Source organism: Danio rerio, chromosome 5 (genome assembly GCF_049306965.1).
Source record: "Danio rerio strain Tuebingen ecotype United States chromosome 5, GRCz12tu, whole genome shotgun sequence".
In the NCBI taxonomy this organism is placed as follows: domain Eukaryota; kingdom Metazoa; phylum Chordata; class Actinopteri; order Cypriniformes; family Danionidae; genus Danio; species Danio rerio.
The window spans coordinates 44,756,850-44,773,632 of NC_133180.1; the positions used below are offsets into that span (position 1 = coordinate 44,756,850).

Sequence of the window (16,783 nt, forward strand, 5' to 3'; positions counted from 1 at the left end):
AACTCATAATCAGCTTCACTCCTCACGCTGGCGACCCACATGTAACCCCAGACCTCTGCTGGTCATCTATAACTAGTGAGCAGAATCTATTATAAGACCAAAGAGAACCAGCTGAATCCTGAATGACAGCTGCTGGAAACTGAGGGTAGACAGACTGAGCAACCTTGGCACAAAATACCCACAAATGCAGAGAGTCCTTTATAGACATGCAACTTCCCTTCCTGGCAAAAAGGAAGGATGGAAAAAGAGGAATAATGTGTCATGCTGGCAAGCTACTGGGATGTTCTAGACAGGAATAAAGTCGTGATATCTATCTAGCTTACACTCTGATCCTATTAAGTCTACAGCAACAGACGAGAGCAAACATGCTGTGTTTACATCTACCACAGTGTTACTGTTAGCGAGCACACCTAAATACTAATTTAGATACCAGACTGTGAGAATATCTGCACAGTGCTAGTTCTCACAGACATTCATGGCCACTTTTATGTGAATGCACATTTTAGTTTCAAGAGAAGCTCATGGGAAGCTTAAAGATGTCTTCAAAATGCCATTTTCTATACATTATCATTATCACATTTATTTATTCTGTTGTTCAAATGTTCAAGTGACACTGTTGAGATACTGACATACACTATAAAAATGAAAATCAGATTGGAACTTACAAAACATCTTAGCTTAACTGTTATAAAAGATCAACTCTTTTGAAAGGTTTGCATTTCTAGAACACTAAAACACAAGATAAATGTTCAAAGTGAATACAAATTCTAAATTGTTTAGATGCAAAAGTGTTATAAAATTGCACACTGAGTGTTATTATACCGAATTATAATAACAAATAATAGGGCTGTCAAAATATTTTGTTTATTTAATGAATCACAATGCAGATGCGGACAATTTGTTATTGGTTCAGTAATAGACATACCTGTCAACATTGGGATGTGAAAATAAGGGGATTTCGTACGATGCCAAATTGGTCGACATCTCTCTGCCCTAGTATCTATTTAAATAAAATTAAAATTATTTTTCATTCATTCATTTTCTTTTCAACTTAGTCCCTTAATTAATCCGGAGTCGCCACAGCGGAAAAAAAACAACCAACTTATCCAGCATATAATTTACGCACCAGAGGCCCTTCCAGCTGCAACACATCACTGGGAAACACCCATACTCACTCATTCACATACACCACAGACTGTCTTTGGACTTGTGGGGGAAGCCGGAGCACCTGGAGAAAACCCACATGAACACGGGGAGAACATGCACACTCCAAACAGAATTATCAATTGATGAGCCAAGGCTCGAACCAGTGACCTTTTTACTGTGAGGTGACAGCGCTACCCACAGCAACACCAAAATTGTATTCTTTTAAAATAAAATTTAAAAATGTGGCTGGAAAGCATTGTCAATGAATCATAATGCACAGTAATATCGATTTAAACGAATCGCTAAAATGATAATCATTACCAGACTGAACCATGAGACCATAGGTGCACACCATTAACAGATAGAATCACTGGCTACATCCGAAATCGCACACTTTCATACTATTCACCTTATTCTCCGCGTATGAATGGGCGCAGCCATCTGAATCTTTTTGGCTCGAGACTTCCGGTCTTATTCACTTCATTCATTTTTAGACATTAAAGACAGCTGTTTTGCTGCTTGATGTTGCAAACTGATATTTGCTTATTATATTATTCTATTTTGTCTGTATAGTCATGCAAACACTTGTTTGTAGAGCAAGTAGTTTGACTTTTTTCTGTGGTTTATTATTCCTAGCAATTTCTGCCATAGACAACTGAATCGTAGTTCTAAAACAATAAGGATAATATAGTACACTAAAAACAGTATGCAAGCCGAGTAGGCTTTCTGAATTCATAAAATTTGAAAAACAGTATTTACTGTAACAGCATGACCTACTACTTTCAGTGGGATTCTGAAGTGCGCATCCGATGGACACTATGCTATGCCATAATGGACCACGTTAGAGAATTCATGAATGGGAGTGAAGCGACGAAAATGACATGGGTAGGTCATGTAATCATGACTAAGTGGGGGATGTAGTACTTCTGAGTTCCATTCGTACTACTCACATTCATACTGTATAGAATAGTGGTCCTCAACCACCGGGCCACACAAGAAATCATGAATTATTTCCTTTTTATTTATTATCTGAACAATCTTTCATTATGAAAAATCTTTTATTTTGAGAATCTTTTATTTTGAAAAAGGACTGTATTCTTTCGGTTACATCTCGGTTACTTGAGCGCCCAATTTGAACCCACAAGCAGCAAAATGAGTAAGAAACAGACATCTTTGGAAAGGGTAAAGGCCCAGTGAAGAACCACAAAGTGCCAAGGAATGACTCCGCAACCCATTTGTCAACAAATCCGGTAAATGCACAATGTCTGTGCAAAATGATCAACTGCTGGAGATCGCAAATGACAAATGACTTTTCTAGAGTTTGCGCAAGTTCATTATTTCCAATGGAGGTGCGCAGCTTACACACATCCAGTTGAATGAATCCCCCAAACGCACCGTGAGTCACGTGACAAGAACTGATGGATCAGCATACTTTGTATGGAATATACACAGAACACCCAAACACTGCAGTGCTTTGTAGTTTTCTCCAAAGACAAAACTTGTATCAGTGTGACAGCAATGTTTTGTCAGCATGTCATCCTCTGATTAAACGATTGATGACCACCTAGCAACCTACAAACCACTGCACCCCCCTCCCTGGTTCGTGGTAAAATTGTCAAGGGCTGACTGGTCCAATGTGATAAAAAGGTTGAGGACCACTGGCATAGAACATACTTTTCTATCAGTAGTGTGGTAAATTCAAATGCAGTACCCACTGAGTATTAGGCAATTTCTGACGCAGCCTCTGAAACACAGTCTCTCATGTTTTATGACTTTAACAGACCACACAGTGTGAAATGGTTTTAGAGTAAAAGTTGTCATCCAGCTGTTGCTTGATTTTGGAGCTTGTCCAAGGTACAGAAATACATTAAACCGGAAACATCAGGGGAAAAATTGTAAACATTGGTAGGAGTTAGTTAGTGTTTCAAAATAACATCCCTATAGACCGACCTCACACTACACCTAGTGTTTTACCAACCTACTTCCCTAATGCTAGTGCATAAGTAAAACATTCAAATGTGACAAATTCAATCGCGTTTACACATTATATATCCATAAGCACTACATAATCTGTGTAAATTATTCCGCCTAAATAGTCTAACTTAAAACAACTACATGGCATCATGCACTGAACTGGACAGTTTCATCTAAACAGACAGTTCATGCTCTTCTGCTGGCCAGTAAAACTCAGTGAACCGTATATTCTGTCCAACCATATGGCCACCATATGAGGCAGAAGATGTGTGTAAATGAGGTCATGTACCTTTAAAGATTTCTCACTCTTCCTCACACAACTTTAGTACTTCCTGGTCAAAGCACAAGAAAAACATCAATATTTGCTCATTCACGCTGGCCTAAGAAGACCTCTTAAATCTCCATTTTCTTCAGCCGGGCATTTCAGCAGGCCTTCAGTACTTGATCCAGCAGGCAGAGAGGGCCAACAATGGGTATTTAAACACCATCTTTCCTCTTCCCTGTCCCTGGCCCCAAAGGCTGTAACTTAACTTCAGCTATGGAGTATGTGTAAACATGCACATGAAAAAAAGGAAAGCCAAGACACATCCCTTTCAGCTCAATGCCAAGAATCTGAGGTAAACACACTGGACAGACACAGTTAGTAGTTAGAGCAACGGTCCCAACTCGTTCGAATTTACCAAAACACAAATAAATCAGACCATGTGCTTAATACAAATATTAGAAAGCTATACAATAATATTTCTGTGTACACATCAAACAAATGTAATGGCTTTATGGCTGTTTGTTTTCCTCAGTGTCAGTATAGGGAGCACTTTGCACTTTTCAGCACTGTGCACTGATGCTTAACCTGGATGTCCACGTATGACTTCCTGTTTGAAACTTAACACAAGAGCATCCAATCAGTGTAATATGTAATACACAACTAAGCACATCATGAATTAAGAGCACATCATAATGAATGTGCATCCTATACTTACAGAGTTTATGTGTGCACAAAAGCTATGAGGATACTTTTGTGCACACATAAAACTTAAATAACAATAATAAAGTTGCCATTTAAGTTTTATGTGTGCACAAAAGTATTCTCATAGATTCATAATATGCTGATTTATCCACTTGTTTTGAGTGTTTTGATGTTTTTTTTCAAACAGGTCTGGACCATTGTTGTCTATGGAGGATGAGAGTGCTCTCAGATTAATTCTAAGCTATCTTAATTTGTGTCCTGAAAATAAAAGAATGTCTCAGGGGTTTGGAATGTTTGTGTGAACTGACCTTTTAAGAGCAACCAGAACGTTGAGAGCAACAAATTAAAATGTACACAGACAAAATAAATACTCGTGACTCTTGATGATACATTTAGACCTGTATAAGAAACTCAGGGTTTGATTATTTACAGAATTACAATTTTTGAGTGAACTAACCCTTTAAAGGGGTGGTCCAGAGTGTTTTTTAAGGCTTGGTTGTGTTTATAAGATTAAAAGCAAAGTGTGCTCATCCTTTATTTGTAAAAATTCACACTTGATTATATACAGTTAATCAACTAACATGGAAATAACTGTCATATTTCCTAGTTCCTCCGAAAGGCCCGCCAACAAGAGGCTCTGATAGGTCAGCTAACATAATGTGCTGTGATTTGCGAATTGGCTCCAAATCACCAGGAAAAGTGTCATGCCTGTAATAGCTCATGCTATGCCTCTGCTGCGTAAATACTGTCAGTCAGAGTTGCTGTTAGCCGTATCGGTTTGAGCCTGAATCTGACAGAAAATGAGGAGGACACAGCTGAACCTCATGCCTGCACTCTACAATAAAATTTATTTCTAAAAGTTTCTTTCACATATATTCAGGTTATAAGCATGTGTAGGTAATATGAAGCCTTCACATATCTTTTGAGAGTTCGTTATTTGAGATGTAGAACTCAGGGAAATCGTCCGCATAGAGAGCAGTGTTGCCAACTTAGCGACTTTGTCGATATATTTAGCGACTTTTCAAACCCTCCTAATGACAAAATTTCAAAAAAAGTGACTAGCGACAAATCTAGCAACTTTTTTCTTTGTTACTGGAGATTTTTATAAACTGTCATTTGTCCATACTTTACTGTCCCTATTCTTCTCAACATGCTGCAGGGGATGCCGCTGGACCCTCCCCTGCCTCAGAGCACTGACAGGTGGTCCAGTCCTCGTACAGAAGCCTCACCCACCTGCAACCTGACAGCAGATCACCCCTCTGCGTACCGACAGCAAAAGATTCAGCACTGGAAGTGTGAAGGTATTTCCCTTGTACAGTCAAATCGACCTGCTTTCCCTTTATTTTAACAATTTAATTTGACCGTTTATTCTTTTCTTGTTCACAATCACAGATATTTTAAGTGAGAGTTTCAGAGCTTGTCGGAGGTTATTAAGTCTGGGAGATTACTGCAAATTCACAACACACCTATACTGATATACTTTATTCAAACAGCTTGGTATTCAAACATTCATGCTTACATAAAACATAGTGCAAATATAAATACCTTTTTATTGACCATAGGCTGTTAAACAGAAATGGTGGAATGTGATGACGCCAGTAATATGCAAATTAACAGATGACATAATCTACTTTTTGGGCAGAGCTTAGCGCCTTTTCATTGAAAATAGTTGCCCAGAGAGACACTGCAGCGCTGGTGAAGATTGTGTGTGTTTGCAGCAGTTTGACTGATAAATATGAATTTGTAGCTAAATTGTTAACATGCCAAACAGCATTTCCGGTTGTTTAAATCCTTGTTTATGTCCTTGCTACAACATGCTGTTAATGGTAGAAACTGTGCATCTCATTGATCAATTTTACAAATAAAAACACTTACAGGTTGTGGATCACAATCCACAGCTTCGTCTATTATGGTTGGTGCTGCTCCTTCTTTGAGGAGTTTTTAGCCAAATTCAGCGCTGAACTGAGAGAGATTCTGGAAGGTGTGCTTTGTCAAATGGTAGCTATATATATATTTATAATACTCTGGAACATAATTAAAATTAAACTGTAAGCGCTTCTCTCTTTGTGTTGTGTCCTTTAAAAGCCCAAATACAGAAACAGAACAAGCTCTGTGGAAATAGCAGCATCTGGTCAACATTTTTGCTTTCTCTGCTATAACATTCCAGCACTTCTGGCCATGCCCCTTACCTGCGCGGGGTGTCCGCACAAGGTGAATGCACGTAACCTGAAGTGTTTGTGATCTAACGTGGATGTATTTTTTTGTAGTTCCCAAACTTCGTTCTCTGTAGGCTTTGCTAATCTAACTCTGTGGAAGCCAATGTCTCCCTTTGCATTAAACTTTAAGCATCTTACATTTAGTGATGTTGTTTATGTTCACACAGCTACATCACACATCAACTAAAGTTTAAAATATGATATCATAGTGGACCACCCCTCTAAATTACATTTAACTAATCATCAAACAATTTCACTGAAAAATATAAATTACTGTACATCTTAATCGGTGAGTAAATCAACAGCAAATTTCCATTTTTAGGTGAACAACTCTTCATTTTTACTTCCCAAGTAAACATGCACATAAAAAAAGGAAAGCCAAGACACATCCTTCTCAGCTCAATGCCAAGAATCTGAGGTAAACACTCTGGACAGACACAATCTCCAGGGGTGTGTTGTCAGTTGTCAACAGGACACTGGATAACTAGCAGGAACACGCAGGGCACTGGCAACAAAGGCCTGATTGTACTCGTGCCACACGCAGGATCAATCAATGTATTTAATGGCCTCAGAACACCTCCACATTTCAGAGCCAGTCGGTCACAGGCTGAGGATAATGAAGTGTCTGAAGATGGAGATCAGAGCAGAAGCCGATCACAGAGCAGGAGGCTAAGGTGATAATGATATTGATTCTGGTATCATTTTGCAATTCAGATGTAACATGCGGTTGGCCAATTATTGTGTGACCCTCGTGGCTTCGGATTGCCATGGTTGTCACGGCAACCCTTGACAGGTATGGGCAACCCTTTTCATAGCGCTGCACTTACAGGCTGGCTTTGCACAGCAAACACACAATCCATCATCCAAGACACATAATCAAACAAAATGAGGCAAGCCGCACACTGCACACAAAGCCTCAGAAGATGAAATGTTAAACAATTACGATTCTCTTTCAAAAGGAGGGATTGATTACACTGAGAATCCGAAGCAAAATCAACCTAATTAGTATTGAGTGTGATGTAATTTTGAAAGAGATGAATATATTAGGCAGCAAAAGCTGAATTATATATATATATATATATCTATAATGATGAAAAGAATCTAAAAAAAGAAGAGCTATACATGTATTATATACTATTTCAACTAGGCATGGGACAATAACCAGTTTCAAGGTTTACCATGGTTTGGAAAAGGTTTTAAAACCACAAAAATGTTCTGTGATACCGTTCCTACAGTCTGTGTAAAGTTTTTTTTTTCTGTGTTGTAAAGTAATCTGTGTTTGTTAAACTAATAAAGACAGCAGAAGTCAATAATTGATTCTAATTATTTAGCCGCACACGTTCACTGCTCCAAAATGTTATAAGAGTTTTCTAAAATATAGTATATTGTGTTCAGTGGTAGGGGAGTTGTTGGTTTTTTACCCAGACATTTAAAAAGAATTTATTTTAGAGCAGTGATCACAATACTCTGATACTGTAAAACCGTGGTATATTTATATATATATATATATATATATATATATATATATATATATATATATATATATATATATATATATATATATATATATATATATATATATATATATATATGATAATTACAACCCAAATAACAAAATATCTCTGGCCCTGCTCTTGCCCACACAATCAGTTTTTGCTTAGGCCCCATGCTGCAGTGAATTACGGTACATTACTGGACCAAGTCTGACTTCTAGACAAGGGCCAAACAGGGACCACATCCGGGCCAACTCTTAGCCAAGTTATTAACCCATAACTTAGCCAGACAGGTATGTTGGTGTGTCACCACTGCAATGAAATTGATAAACCCATGAATCATTGTGTCTTAGGCATGTTTGGGGAGTCCTTTTTCTCGAAGCCACCTGATTGGTAGAATTATTTTTCTTAATTTGAAAATAATAAAAATTTATTTTAAATGTGGTTCAAGATAGGTCAAACTTACATGGCCCACATATTAATTATTAACATCTGGGCCAAATACTACATTTTACATCTGGCCCAAGTATTTTGTTCCACCTTAAATACGGTGCCACCTCTGCCAAACCAGGGCCATGTTTGGCTCACATGCTGTATGCCAGTGAATGCCTGCTGTGCCAGAATTATGCCAAATCTGGGCCAGAATTCTTTGCTACCTGGGAAATTTTTACTGAGAAACAAATCTGCATGTCTAATGGATTTCTGAAGAAGAAGAATGTACACTGAATAGTGAATACTGGAGTAATGATGATAAAGACTCAGATTTCATCAGAGAAGTAACTTACGTTTTAAATTATATTAAGATCAAATACAGGTCACACTTTATTTTGATGGTCCGTTTGTTGAATTAAAGTTACATTGCATCTACATGCCAACTAATTCTCAGTAGATTATAAGTAGACTGTTAAGTTGGGGATAGGGTTAGTTTAAGTTGACATTTACTTGAAAAGTTTCTTATAGTGAGTTAAATGTCGGCAGAAGGAGCAGCATCAACAGATACTAAGCAGACAGTCTACTAATACTAAAATGGACCATCAAAATAAAGTGTTACCCAAAACAACTTGTTGACATAAAATAGATGCAGGCAAGAATATACTAATACAGTAAAATTTTAATACTGAATCCACACCAACAAGAATTTGTTCACATACTGGACATCACACATTTTCCAAGGCTGTAGTACATGAAAAGTAATAATGTTTAAAATGCTCACTTCTCAATGTATCATCAAGGGTCACAAGTATGCAGTTTGTCTGTGTACAACATTAGGCACATTCAAATCAAGACTTTAAACACATTTGTTTAGCTGTGCCTTTACTAAACAGGCACTGTGCTTCGTCAAACAGATCGCACTATTGTGTCTTTCTTTTCTTTTTCATTGTTTTAAGACCTGTTTCGACACATTTTAATCTGTGCTTAATCATTTATGGTCTTGGTTTTAATTTTCTTATATTTGTCTTTTTTTTTCATTTTTATGCAAAGCACTTTAAATTACCATTGTTTATGAAATGTGCTATATGAATAAACTTGCCTTGCCTATATATTTTATTTTTTACTCTCAACTTTCTAGTTGACGTTAAAGGGTCAGTTCACATAAACATTTAAATTATGTCAATAATTACGTATCCTCATGCCATTCCAATCCCCTGACACATTCTTTTATCTTCAGAACACAAATTAAAATAGTTTAGATGAAATCTGAGAGCTCTCTCATCCTCTATAGACAGCAATGGTCCAGAAAAATACCAAAAAACAAACAAACTCCTTAATACAGACTATTTCTTCTCCTCTGTGTCAGTATATTCACCAGAACTGTACACTGATGTACACCCCAGATGCCCACGTGTGACTTCCTCAGGACACGCATTAAGAGCACACCCTCGTGAATGTGCACTACATACTGACAGTCAGGAGTTTTGAAAAAAAGATTGAAAAAATGTTGAATAAAGTTGTTTTTGTTTTATGTGTGCACAAAAGTCTTCAAGTACTAAAGCCTTATGGTCTGTTTGGAGAATTATTTTGTTATTTTTCTAGAGCTTGAACAAGTCAGGACCGTTGCTGTCAATGAAGGATGTGAGAACTCTCGGATTTCATCCAAAATATCTTAATTTGCATTCTTATGCTGAACAGAGATTTCAGGGGTTTGGGAGAACATGAGGGTGAGAATTCGAATTTTTATTTTTGGCAGAACTAACCCTTTAACTCACATTTTATGAATCACCAAGGACAGTTTTAGCTAAAAACCTTCTTTAATGTTACACTGAAAAAGGTCACCAACATTTTGATTGGCCTCAGAAAGAGTAAATTAAAAGCAAATTTTAATTTTAAGGAAAGCAATCCCTTCTTTTAAACAGCCTGAGCTACAAATGTTACCAGAAGACAGACCCTGTTTATTAATTCCTGACCTAACATGAAGGTTAGAGGTTGCGCAATATTTTCTTACAGGAAATAATTGCACAGTTAATCTTGAGGTCCCAGCATGAGGTCCCATGGTAAGTGGAGCGTTTTAAAAGCAAAAACATTTAAAAAATGCTGTAAACCATAATTTTAGCCCTCTGTTTGTGTGGTCATTCAGGTGTTTCAGACCTGCTACAAAAGAGGCATTATAAAATGTGTGGTATATAAACAGCCCAGATCCTGAGTTCATAGTGACACAACAAACTCTTTATGGAACACTAAGCAAAGGTAAATTCTCTATTCTCACTGTAAATAACTTCATCTCGAGGTAGGAGACCAGCTTGTACTGTAAGCTTTTTGATTCAACCTTTGCTGAAATGATGTGTAATGGATTGAATTGAGGACAAACGGTGCGGTAAGCCACGGGATTTCTGCATGAACAGACTAAATACTTTTGTTTTATACACAAACCTTGAACACAGTGTTCTTACACAAGATTGAAGTATATTATTTGTAAACCTAAACTTTGTGTAGTGGTAGAAAAAGCAAAACAGAGTGTTTCAGTGAAGGCTAAACGTCTAAATTCTGCAGTATGGCGACCTATGAGTCCCATGGATTCTGTAATGAATAATATAGTCGTCAAAAGTTTGTCCTGTTGTGGGTCAAAGCCTCATGTAACAGGGCAGTCAGTGTCCCTCTAGTTGTTCCATAAATACTGCACATAGCTTCAATAAATTTTTTTAAACACGCATCAGAAGGTGTCCTGCTTAATTGTATTGTGTTTGTTTCTTAATATTTTATATTATTATGAAAATGATTAACAGAAGTCATCTAATAAAATGTCTTTCTTTGTAACTTTTCCATGGAATTATACAAAAAAAAAAAAAAAACAGACACAAAAATATTTTCAGACAAACTTAAAACAAGAATCATTTAGACACATGTTAAAACACTCAAACAATAAAATATATATAACTATATATATAATATTAACTTTTTTTGTTTTAGCATAATATTTTTGTACAATATTAAAGTAGACCATTTACTTGAATTAAATATGTTTACTATGTAAATAAAATCACATTTGTCATAATTTTAATTAGATGCAAATACCATAAATAAATCATATCAAAGCTATATACAGTTGAAATCAAAATGATTTACCCTTCTGTAAAATTTTCATTCTTTTAAAAATATTTCACAAGTGTTTCTTAATGGAGAGATTTTTCCCAACACAATTTAAACAATCCTTTTAATAACTAATATCTAATAAATCATTTCTGTCTTTGCCATGAAGACAGTACATAATATTTTTCCACTTCTTTTGCAAGATACAGTACGTGTATTCAGCTTAAAGTTCCCCTGCAGGCACAGGACGTCAACATGTCATCATATTGAAGTTGTACCCCAATGTACCCCAATGTCATGGGGACATTGGATTTTGTTTAGAAATGGAAATCGGGTTCCGACGTCAGGCTGACGTCAATGTTCAACCTAAAATCAACCTAAAACTAACCAAATATTAACATCTAATTATGTTACACCTTGATGTTGTGTGGACATTACCACTATGAGATCTATCAGACGTTGAATTTTGGTCACTTTTCAACACAACCTGTAATCATAAATATCAAGGTAATTTGACATCGTTATTGGACATCAAAATAAAGCTGTCCTTAGATGCTGACTAGACATTGAATTTTGGTCAACTGACATCATGACCTAAATCTAACCTAATAGTCACGTCTTATGATGTTGTTTGCCTGCTGGGTCAATTTAAAGACTACTATATTATGTTAAGTAGGCAAGGCAAAAACTGTAAATTTTGACTTCAACCATAAGCTGTTTTATAAAATAATTGGAGAGATTCATTAAAAGAAAAAATATAAATATACATATAGTTGAAGTCAGAATTATTAGCCCAGCTGAATTATTAGCCCCCATTTTTCCCCCCCTAATTTTGGTTTAATTGAGATTTTTTCAACACATTTATAAACATAATAATTGTAATAACTCATCTCTAATATCTGATTTATTTTATCTTTGCCATGATGGCAGTAAATTATATTTGATTAGATATTTTTCAAGACACTTCTATACAGCTTAGAGTGACATTTAAAGGCTTAACAAGGGTAATTAGGTTAACTTGGCAGGTTAGGCTAATTAGGCAAGTTATTGTATATGATGGTTTGCTCTGTAGACTATTGAAAAAATATAGCTTAAAGGGGCTAATAATTCTGATCTTAAAATGGGTTTAATTTTTTTAACTGCTTTTGTTCTAGCCAAAATATAACAAATAAGATTTTCTCCAGAAGACAAAATATTATCAGACATACCGTGAAAATGTATTTGCTCTATTAAACATCATTTGTAAAATAACAAAAAAAAAAAAAAGAAAATTCAAAGGGGGCTAATAATTGTGACTTCAACTGTGTGTGTGTGTGTGTGTGTGTGTGTGTGTGTGTGTGTGTGTGTGTGTGTGTGTGTGTGTGTGTGTGTGTGTGTGTGTGTGTGTGTGTGTTCGTGTGTTTGTGCATGCGTGTGTGTGTGTGTGTGTGTGTGTGTGTATGTAAATATATATATATATATATATATATATATATATATATATATATATATATATATATATATATATATATTTTTTTTTTTTTTTTTTTCTTTTCATGAGGTAAATACACTTTTTTGGATGAACTGTCTCTTTAAAATACTAGACCTACTGTAGTAGATATACAAAATATTGAATCAATGAGAAATCTGAATTTCATTGTTTTAGCAGAGGGGAAAGTGCAGTACAAACAAACCCTTAGGGCAAAGGTCACTTACCTCAGCATGTGGCCACCACAGTGAAATACCACTCTACACATAAAAACAGCCATGACTTCTCTACTGACCTATATATGTCTACGATGAAATACAATAGCGGTCCCTTTTGTGCAATAAAATGTCACAGAAACAAGAAAAACAGCAGAGTCAGCGGAGAGGAATCTTATAAAGGTTCAAAGTGATGGAAAGTCGCCTTTGTTTTTGGATTCTCCACTTAAATATGCTGGTCTTTGATGAACCGAGAAGGAGGAGGAAAAGGTGCTGATAGCATTTGAAGAGTTCAGAATGGAGGACAGAAGAGAAACTGCGCTGAGTGCCAACATCTGGTTCCAGTAAAGCAGCACACATTGTACCAACAGGAGAAAGAAGAATGTCCTGACGCGAGTCATAGCCAGCATCATTTCAAAACGGCAATTCACATTCTAAAACTGTAAAACACGGTGTTGGCTCCATGTCCTTGGTAAAGTCATTTACACTACTTAAGTAAAAGCACATTTTCTGTGTTCGGTAAGATGGAAAGCATCTGTCCATGACCAATGTGGGGAACAAAGACACTTTCGTTCAACGTTTCAAACAGGCTTTTATTTTCTGCCTGCATCAAAGTCAGGCCAGTAAAAGAAGGTTACATGTTCACTCTGCATTTCCAGCTTTGTAAAAGGAACAGGAACGTATTTACTGTGGCATTTCCTCCTCTAAAAGTACCATGGGGGATGGTGAAGTAAACGGGATGAAAATGCCATGCATGGAAAGGAAGAAACGGTACTGCTAAAGTGACTGAAATTACTCTTGTCCTCTCATCACTTTTACTTCAGCAGTCCTGACGCTTAAAGGCTTAGGGTTTCCAAGACTTGCACTGCCATAAAGATCAACCGGGAGTTAATGACAAACATTCTCTTGAACTGAGATCATACCTGCAACCACAAGTATATGGACTCACCAAAGCTAGTTAAAATAGCACAGCAGTCCAACGATGTGTTTGCTGTAAATAATGAGAACTATTATTTAAGCTCCTACTATATACATATCTACATATGAGGTCATTATCACTCTCAGGACTCCCGTGGTTCGTCTGGGAAGTGTAAAAAAAACGTTGTAGAAATTATGTTTATTGGGAAAATATTGAATCAGAATTATTTAAGTGAGTTTTTATTTTTATTCTAAATTAAAAAAGTTCCATTTGTTCCTGTTTTGCTTAACATTCACACTCATTTTTAAAGCAGAACAACTACTAATTGGATTATATGGGGGCTGTTGATTAGTGTGGTGGGTTAAGACATGATTTACAGCACTTCTGCAGAACCTAAAACAGCATTTTAAGTTAGAAAATAAACACAATTCTCACTTCAAATAATCATTAAATCACGCAAATCTAATAAACTTGTTGATAGCAGTAAATTACTCCATATAAAAGTACAAGAAAAGGTTGAAGAATGCGCTCAATGAATATTTTGAATATTTATGAACTAGATGCTTATTATAATTATAAGCAAATAATGCTACCAATATGAGTTATAATATAAGAGAAGAACATTGAAGGATGCTGAGGGATGACTCTCAACTTGCTCAGATGCGATGGCTTCTCTTCAGGCCACTGTATATGTATATGTATGCTTTATATTTTGTGAAAGAACTTAGTTAAATGAATGAATTTGTGATGGCATTTTTATCAGTCGAGAATTTTTCAATTAAACAAATAAAGACCTGCTGCGAAAAGATCTATGTATTGAATCTTCTTTGTATTTTGTAATTGTATTTTAATGCTTGTATTGAATTTTAATGGGCAACATTGTAACTAGTAAAAGGACAGGACACTCTTAAACACTGTCATTTTTAGAGATACTTTTGGCTTTTGTGTTGATTTCATATTTTAGCTGACCCAGAGTTCAAATGTGGATGTTTTGAGGGGTCTTGTTTGACAACTATTCAAATGACAGCACCAACAAAACAATCACAAATTAACTTTGTTTTTATTGAACCAAATCTACCAAATGTGATCACACCTTACACAATTTGTAGTAAATCAATCTTTAAAAAAGACACAGATGAGCTCTAAATGTTTCTGGATCTCGTCAAATGAATTAAAATTCTAATAATGCTATTCTTTCTTTTTTGTTTGTGTGTTATTTAAGGTCTACCATAGGGAAGCTATTTACTAGATAAATGCCATTGAGTGTGGTGTCAACATGAAGCTGTTTGATATTGGATGTGGTCACTGTTGAATGCAAACATCTGTGAATATAGGTCAGACCAGCAGCCAACATCAGGGTCCTATCAAGCTCTTTTGCAGCGCATTTGTCACGAGAACCAACAGGTCCTATTTGCAAACAAAAAAGGTCTGCGATATGTTAGACACAGACCTTAATGAAAGATATCTCTTCTATATACCTGTTAAACTTGATGTTTTAGTAATATACCGACGACTCAATGGTCAGTTCATTAGATGACTTTTATTGAAACCCACAATTTTACATTTATATAGGCTAAAATAGCATGTTTTCACTGTACTGTTAATCTGTAAAAATCCTATAAGGCGGTACAGCGACAGGCATGAGGACTTTAGACAGTATGAGCTTCTGCTGCAGTGAATGGAAACAGATACAAATAAATAAATTAAATAATAACCAAACACATTATATACATGTAACGGCCTCTTAAAGCACGGGTTCCATAATAATAGCAAAATTGCTAGGTTTTCTGACACAGTATTCGTTCTAGGAAAACGTGATAGTACTCACCTACGTGGAGACAGTAAGCGGAGCTCGCATACTCCGAACCGGCGGAGAAAACGCGGCTTGACGAGACAGTCGACGCGTGGCCGGTAGTGCGGTATATTCCCGTGATGTGGCTGTGAGATGTTGACGCTGAAGGTCTTATTCCCGGGATGTTGGCAGCTCTCTGGAATGCGCTCCGATGTTACTGCAGATTCGGTAACTCCCCCTCAAAGTGAAATTTAACCCTCTAAAGACCGGTTTCACTGCGTCCAGAGCATCACACAACACACGATTCGTGTCAGCCAGTGCTCCTTATGGCATCCCACTGGCTGTTTCCTACTCCTGCGGTTTTATACCGTGTTAGTTTATTTATTTATTTATTTATTTTCTTTTTTTCTGGATAAATGACGTTCAGTTGTGCATTACAACACACCACTGCTGTTTCCAGTCAATGAAATTATGCAATACTTTACCGTCAACAGACTGTACAAGCTGTACCGTCAACAAAACTCTCCGCAGTGAACATTCACGTGTTTATACCATTTAATTTCATTAGCTTTTATTAATTTAAGGTAATAGATTATAGTTTACGAGTTTATGTTTGGAGACCAGATAGGCTGGTCTGTATACTGTTATAATATACTGTTTTAAATTTTGTTGTATAATGGTCAAATATTCATTATTCAGTTTGACTAATAAAAATGAAATATGTTCTGACCTTAAAGGGATGTTTCACAAAACGTTGTTAACATTTTACTCATCATTTACTCACATGTTTGAGTTTCTTTCTTTTTTGAATGCAAAAGCTGTAACTATTAACTTGCATGGTGTTTGTTTTTCCTTCTATGGAGGTCAATGGTTACAGTTTTTTTTTCAGCTTTCTTTAAATATATTAATGAATGTGCAACAGAAAAAAGAAACTCATAAAAGTTACAAACCACTTATGGGTGATTAAACAGTGAGTAGATTTTAATTTGTTGGTGAACTATCCTCTAGATAAGTGAATATTCAATCTTTCATTCATTTTTTAGTTTTCTTTTTGGCATAGTCCTATTA

At 36.1% G+C, this 16,783-nt stretch overlaps 1 protein-coding gene across 22 annotated transcripts in view; it reads right to left on the reverse strand.

Moving 5' to 3' along the window:
- si:ch211-204c21.1 overlaps window positions 1-15,899 on the reverse strand; it is a 71,041-nt gene extending 55,142 nt beyond the window's left edge. For all 22 annotated transcript variants that reach the window (XR_012406310.1, XR_012406309.1, XR_012406306.1 and 19 more), the window contains exon 1: window positions 15,752-15,899. The gene's annotated coding sequence lies outside the window, so the exon portion shown is untranslated. The remainder of the gene's footprint in view (window positions 1-15,751) is intronic.
- Window positions 15,900-16,783: the final 884 nt, after the last annotated feature.